Here is a 7,659-nt window from a genome sequence, read left to right as displayed (position 1 = left end):
TGTCCGGGCCTGTCTAGTTGGTCTTCACTGCCCTTGAGGTCAGCGTCTCGGGGGACCAGAGCTTTGACACACACTGCTGGCTGCTGAGCTCTCTACACAGTATGCCGGCTCCCATCCCTAGTCACCGGGCGCCCCAGTCGGTCTGGGCTCACACTGCGTCTCCCGCTAGGCGCCGCATCAGCAGGGTCTCCACCCGCAGAGGGGAACTCAACCTTCGGAAGCTGTGTCGGTCCTGGCCTGGGGGGTGTTATGAGGAGCACCCCTTGCCCCTCGCCCTGGACCGGACCGCCGTGTAATAGCAAGGACACCACCGTCCCAGAGCCTTCACCCTCTGGAGCCCCTGCTGAATGGAGGACTCAGTCTGAATGCAGGGGAGGCAGACAAGGGACCCTCCTTGAAGCAGGCATGGAGTCCCCCACCCCCCACCACCTCGGAGTGGCCAGGGGCCTGGCCCAAGGCCTAGCTCCATTCCTGCCTGCTTCCCGGGTTTGCCTCCTGGATGTCTCTCTCAGCTCCAACCCAGCCCAGACTCTGCACCTCAGAGGCTCTGGGGGTCGAGGCCCTGAACTGGGGAGATGAGTCCTGTCCCGAGGGAGGCGTTCCTGTAAATGCAGTCCATCCTCGGGATGGATGAAGGATGGCCCAGAGGACTCAGTGCAGAAAGCCATGGTGATCCATGAGCCTGCACAGTGAGAGGTCAGCATCTTCCTGGCCGTCCCGTGGAGACTCTGCTGCGCGTGCCTGAAACAGAGGGGGTCCGTGGTGGGGGTCCTGTCGGAGCTAGGGGTATGGGGGAAAGGAGGGAGCAGAATGGCTCCTCTCTGCCCTGTAACCTCAGGGATCCCAGGACCCTCGGAAAAGGTCCCAGCATGAGAGGCAGGCCCTGATGGCTCCATGGGAGCAGCTGACAGCCTCACTGGTGTCTACCAGCCATGATCCCCGCCTGGCTTCCCCCGCCCTTACTGCCACCAATACCCACTGGGTCTCGTCTGCTGGACTCCAGCTCTGATCCCCGCGTGGGACGTATGTGCTCTTGCTGCCGAAGATTCCCTTTGGGCCAGACCTGCTCCTACACGCCCGTGATCTCCGCCTGGGCCTCCCCTGCTCCTGCTGCCTATGATCCCTGCCTGGGCCTCATCGGCTGTTGACTGTGATCCCGATGGCCTCTCACGGGCTACTCATGCCTAACACCCTCCCCTGGTTCTCATTTGTTCCCAATGACTCTGGTCCTTGTCTGGGCTGAACGGGCCCATCCTTGGCTCTGGTCGCCCCCGAGCCTCCCCTCTGCCTGCAGGCTCTAGTCCCCACCCTGCAGGGGCTGCTCCTAGTGTGGATGGTCCCTCTCTGGGCCTCAGCTGAGTGTAACTGGCTATGATGTTGGCCCGTTCCAAGGCCAGAAGGTTCTCCAGGTCCTCTTTCATGGTGCTGTAACCAGAAACCTCCAAATAGGACCCTGCGTGAAAATCTTCAGAGAACAAAGGGGTCTGCTCCCTGTAGGCAAATCCCCAGTCCATCTGAGCCGAGAGTGGAGAAAACCATCTAGTTCCGGGGGGCAGGAAGGGGGCTGCTGGGCTGGCAGATCCCACGTAAGCATTTCCGCTTTGTAGCACTGCCATCCCTCAGGCTCCTCTTCCAGCCACTGTCCCAGGACACGCTGTCACACTCAAATGACAGAGTGTCTTCACCCCAGTGCCAGGAGGCTCTGGGGAATGCTGACCTGATGCTTGATGGGAGGCCCTCTGCCTGGACCAGCAGCACGAGGCTGGGTGGAACGGTAGGCCAGCCAGTGTTCCTGCAGCTTGGGGGGAATCAAAGGTGTCTCTGAGATTCCACAAGCACAGGCAACAAAGGGAAAATGCAATGAACTGGACTTCATCAACAGGAAAATCTTAGGCCAGCGAGAGTATGAACCAAGTCCCCACTCTGGATGCAAGGATTTGGGAATTGCAAGAGGACAGGTGAAGGGGAGACCAGGAGGGGCTTCATGTTCCCCGTTCGGGAGGAGCGTGCTGGCTCCTGGCCCAGGAGGCTGGGACCCGGGCAGCAGGGGAAGGGCCTCACCCCATGGAGCTGTGGAAGGGCTGCCCGCGCCGGCTCACGGCCAGTGCTCGGGGGTCAGGGTGTTCTTGGCTACAGCCCGGGAGGCCAGCACCATCCAGCCGGAGCCCACAGGCCCCACAGCAGCCTGAAGGGAGCAGGGAGCAGCTCCCACTCACCTGTGACCCATCGCTGTGTGAGCTGCACCTCCTGTCTACACGGGGGTCCTGGGACAAGTGGGGCAGGGATTGTGCCTGAGCCAGGGACAGAGAGTGCGAGCACGTCCAACAGCCTGTGGACACAGAGCAGAGTGCCCACTAGGCAGCAGTGGGACGCTAGGGCGCCACCGTTCCGTCCACAGTGGGTCCCGTGTCGTCAGTGCAGGTCAGTGGGTTCCCATCAGCACTGAGCCCTTCACCCTGAAGGTCACACTCCCCAGAAAGGGTCCCGGCACCACACACGGTGGGAAGGGGAGGCTTGGCGCCCTCCCACCATCCTTAGCTCCCACGCTCAGGCCTTCCAGGCACCCTGCCCTTCTAGGTTGACAGGGTGACAAACGTCCTCCCACCTGCAAAGGTTCACAGCATGCGTTTTGCACTTAAGAACATTTGCAGGCCTCCTGGGTGGCTCAGTAGGTTGAGGGTCTGACTCTTGATTTTGGCTCAGGTCATGATCTCAGGTGGACAGAATGACCCCGTGTTGGGCCCTGGACTCAGCTTGAGATTCTCTCTCCCTTCACCCCTCTCTATGCTTGAGCTCTCTCTCTCTCTCAAATAACTAAAGAAATTTAAAAAAAAAAATTAACATTGAAGAACGTCTGAGAAAACTTCGTCATCTCTGCAGAGCCGCCTTTGTATTTGGAACGGTTGTACGATCGCCTTAATGGGTCCACTGAGATTTCTACTAGAAGCCCCTATTCTTTAATATTTATTGAAATATAGTAAACTCAGGATGTTACGCTAGTTTTAGGAGTACAATTTAGTGATTCGACAATTCTGTGCATTACTCCGCTGTCTCCGGAAGTGTACTCACCGTCTGTCCCCGTACAAAGTTGTTACAATATTTTTGCGTGTATTCCCTGTGCTTACTTTTCAAATCTGTGACTTACATATTTTAGAACTGGAAGTTTAGAGCTCTTAATACGCTTCATTTCTATGGCCCATCCCCTACCACTTCCCCTCTATCAAATCAACCAAGGAGATAGTTCATATTAAAAAGAGAAAGGACAGGGCACCTCGGTGGCTCAGATGGTTAAGTGTCAGCTTTCGGCTCAGGTCATGATCTCCAGGTCCTGGGATCCAGCCCCATGTCGGCTCCCAGCTCAGTGGGAAGTCTGCTTCTCCCTGTTCCTCTGTCTCTCCCTTTGCTTGTGTTCTCTCTGTCTCTGTCTCCATATCTCTCTCAAATGAATAAATTAGAAAAAAAAACTTAAAGAAAGTACAAAAACTGTATTATTTCAATAGATACACAAAAAGCATTTGGCAAACTACAGCATCCTTTCTTGATGAGTAGTCTTAGGGAGAGAGGGTACGTACCTTAATATCATCAAAGCCATCTACAAAAAGTCCACAGCACTATCATTCTCAATGGGGAAAAACTGAGAGCTTTTCCCCTGAGGTCAGAACACGGCAGGGCTGTCCACTCTCGCCACTGCCATTCAACAGAGTACTAGAAGTCCTAATGTCAGCAAGCAGACAACAAAAAAAATAAAAGGCATCCAAATCAGCAAAGTCAAACTTTCACTTTTGACAAATGGTATCATATTTTATGTGGAAACCCAAAAGACCACCCCCAAATTGCTAGAACTCATAGAAGAATTCAGCAAAGTGGCAGGATATGAAATCAATTCACAGAAGTCAGTTGCATTTCTATACCCTAATAATAAGATAGAGGAAAGAGAAATTAAGGAATTGGTTTCATTTACAATTGCACCAAAATCCATAAGACACCTTGGAATAAATGTAATGAAAGAGGTAAAGGACCTGCACTTTGAAAACTAGAGAACACTCATGAAAGAAATTGAGGAAGATACAGAGAAATGGAAAAACATTCCATGCTCATGGAGTGGAAGAAAAAATATTGTTAAAATGTCTATGCTACCCAGAGCAACCTACATATTCAATGCAATCCTTATCAAAATATCATCAACATTTTTCACAGAACTGGAACAAACAATCCTAAAGTTTGCACAGAACCAGAAAAACCCCCAAATACCTAAAGGAATGTTTAAAAAGAAAACCATTGTGGCATCACTACGCTTGACTTTAAGCTCTGTTATGAAGTTGTAACCATCAAGACAGTATGGTACTGGCACAAAAACAGACACATAGATCAATGGAACAGAATAGAGAACCTGGAAATGAACCCTCAACTCTATGGTCAACTAATCTTCAACAAAGCAGGAAAGAATGTCCAATGGAAAAAAGACAGTCTCTTCAACAAATGGTGCTGGGAAAATTGGACAGCCACATGCAGAAGAATGAAACTGGACCATTTCTTTATACCACACACAAAAATAGACTCCAAATGGCGGAAAGACCTAAATGTGAGACAGGAATCCATCCAAGTCCTGGAGGAGAACACAGGCAGCCACTCTGTGACGTTGGCAGCAGCAACTTCTTGCCAGACACGTCTTCAAAGGGAAAACTATTGGGACTCCATCAAGATAAAAAGCTTCTGGACAGCAAAGGAAACAGTAGACAAAGCCAAAGACAACCTCCTGAATGGGAGAAGATATTTGCAAATGTCTTATCAGATAAAGGGCTAGTATCCAAATTCTATAAAGAACTTTCCAAACTCAACATCCAAAACAAAAAAATATAGTCAAGAAATAGGCAGAAGACATGAACAGACATTTCTCCAAAGAAGACATACAAATAACTAATAGATATATGAAAGAAATACTCAATATCACTCATCATCAGGGAAATACAAATCAAAACCAGATGAGACAGCCCCTCAAAGCGGTCGGAACAGCCAAAATGAACACCACAAGAAATAACAGGTGCTGGGGAGGACATGGAGAAAGGGGAAGCCTCTGGCACTGTTTGTGGGAATGAAAACTGGAGCAGCCACTCTGGAAAACAGTAAGGAGGTTCCTTTAAAAAGTTAAAAATAGAGCTCCCCTACGACCCAGCAATCGCACTACTGGGTATTTACCCAAAGGATACAAAAATACTCATTCAAAGGGATACAGGCACCCCACTGTTTATAGCAACATTGTCTACAATAGTCAAATTATTAAAAAAAAGTCCAAATGTCTATGGACTGATGAATGGATAAAGAAGATGGATACACACACACACATACACACACACACACACACACACACACACACACACACACAGAGGAATATTACTCAGCCATCAAAAATGAAATCTTTTCATTTGCAATGATGTGGATGGAGCTGGAGTTTTTTCTACTAAGTGAAATACATCAGAGAGAGACAAATACCATATGATTTCACTCACACATAGAATTAAAAATAAAACCTAAACCAGTGAACATGGGACGGGGGAGAGAGAGAGGCAAACCATAAGTCAGACTCGTAACTATAGAGAACACACAGAGTGTTGATGGAGGGAGGTGGTCAGGGATAGACTAGCTGGGGGATGAGTATTAAGGAGGGCATTGTTGTGATAAGCACTGGGTGTCATGTGTAAGTGGCGAATCGTTAAATTCTATTCTGGAAACCATTATTACACGGTATGTTAACTAACTGGGATTGAAATAAAAGTTAAAACAAAAAGACACAAGGTGAACAAATGAAAATTAAATTTACATTTATATGTTGATTTGTAAGTCTGATGTTTAAAGGAACTAACCACAAGGGAGCTCCATCAATTTAATGAGCCAGGCTACAGGAAAACCCCGATGACAGCAATCTCCCTAAATCCACTGGCAGTGATACTGGCATTTCCCCAGGGAAGAGGTACCCAGGAAGGTGTGGTCTTGTCCAGTCCCACCGCAGACCCCTGGCATGCCCACGATCTGGTTACGATGGTTGGGAGGACAGCAGTGACGGCCCCGTCCCACGCCCAGAGTCATACTGCTGCTGTCACCCTCAGAGAGCGCTGGCGGGGGCTTGGAAACCAGCGCAGGCAGGATACTGGGGCTTGAAGGAAAATCCTTTCATACCCCTGTGTTCAGAATGTCCTTTTTAGAGTCTCCAGAGGCACAGCCATTCTCCTATCTGGTTACAAGCTTGGATGTCTTTACATCCATCCCTTTTACTCTCAGCCTTCATCAGGCCCAACAAATGTGGAGAAACACTCAATCCACGTCGTTTTTCAGATGTTTTAAAGCCTGCGAATTAAAGCCCAATTAATGTTGAACCACTTAAGTGAGTTTACGCTGACACTTAAAAACAAAATAATTATAAAAGCTTTTAAATGTGAAATGGAGGTATTAAGCTTGTTATATTTTATTTATAATTATTATTATTATTTTTAAACCTTGTTTTTGAAAACCTCCGCACACAGCATGAGGCTTTGTGCTTAGATAGGGCCTGGCTGCGACTGGGAATGGTTTGGAAGCCCTATGAAGTAAACCTTTCCGTCAGACAGATCCCTTCATTCCCAGGTGTTTCCCAGCCTTCCCGCTGGACCACCCACAGGCCGTGTCACCTGCACGGTACTGGACCCCGCCAGGTCTCAGCTCTCTCATCGGCACAAGGAACGAGAGGCCCCTTTCTGGCCTGCAACACGGGTGGGTTTAGGAGAGCTTCTGCTAAGCATCCCCTGCCCCGTGAGCCAGCGCTGTGTATCACAGGACACGCTAAGGCGACACGACGGCTTCTTCGTGGCTTTCTCCTTCCCTGCCTGACATTGACAAAGTTCTTCCCACAGGGCCTCCCCGGGCTCACATCTGCCCAGATGTCAGGAGAAACGGCCAAGGCTTCCAGCTGCAGTTCGGACTCAGGACCTCCCACACTCCTGAGAACAGCCCGCGAGTATTTGCCCCAGTTCCCTATGGGCTGTGCAAGCAGCAGAGCGCCTGGTGGGTGAGCCGCGCAGGCTGAGAAGACAGGCACGAGGGTGCTCGCCGCCAGCCTGAGCCAGAGCAGGGAGGCGGGATCCACCCAAAGTCAGCAGCGATCCCCTGATGCTGCGGTGGTACCCGGAGGAGGAATATGGTGCCAGGCGGAGGTGGTCGCGTGCAGCACGGAGCCGAGCCCATCCCCTGCGCAGTTCCCCAGCAGTGGGTGTGCTTGCCCGATTCATTCGCTTCCTTGGAGAGTAACTGTTCATTCTTGTGCCTTTCCCTTCTGGACAGAACCTTGCAAGGACAAGTTACAGACATGAGGGACACACATTAGATTCTTTGATGTTGGATTCCACTCATGCCGGGAATACATAATAAGATCACGTAGGAAAAGGGTTTTTAAAAGGAGCTAAGACCTCTAGATCATGGAAACTAGCAAAGTCTGTCTCACCAAGTCCTTCCTCCTGCCTTTAGGTCGCTGCGCGGCGGCCTTCAGGGCTACCACTCACCTCCTGAACAGCGTCATACCTCAGTAGATGCCCCATGCCTTCTGCTGTGAACCCCAGGGCTCCTCTGACTCCAAGATGCCTGCAGGGAGGCTGCGCAGAACCGGGCCGGGGTCACACACAGTCAGGAGTC

Source organism: Enhydra lutris, unplaced genomic scaffold (assembly GCF_002288905.1).
Source record: "Enhydra lutris kenyoni isolate GAN:26980312 unplaced genomic scaffold, ASM228890v2 scaffoldscaffold32, whole genome shotgun sequence".
NCBI lineage: Eukaryota > Metazoa > Chordata > Mammalia > Carnivora > Mustelidae > Enhydra > Enhydra lutris.
This window is presented reverse-complemented; position numbering follows the sequence as displayed.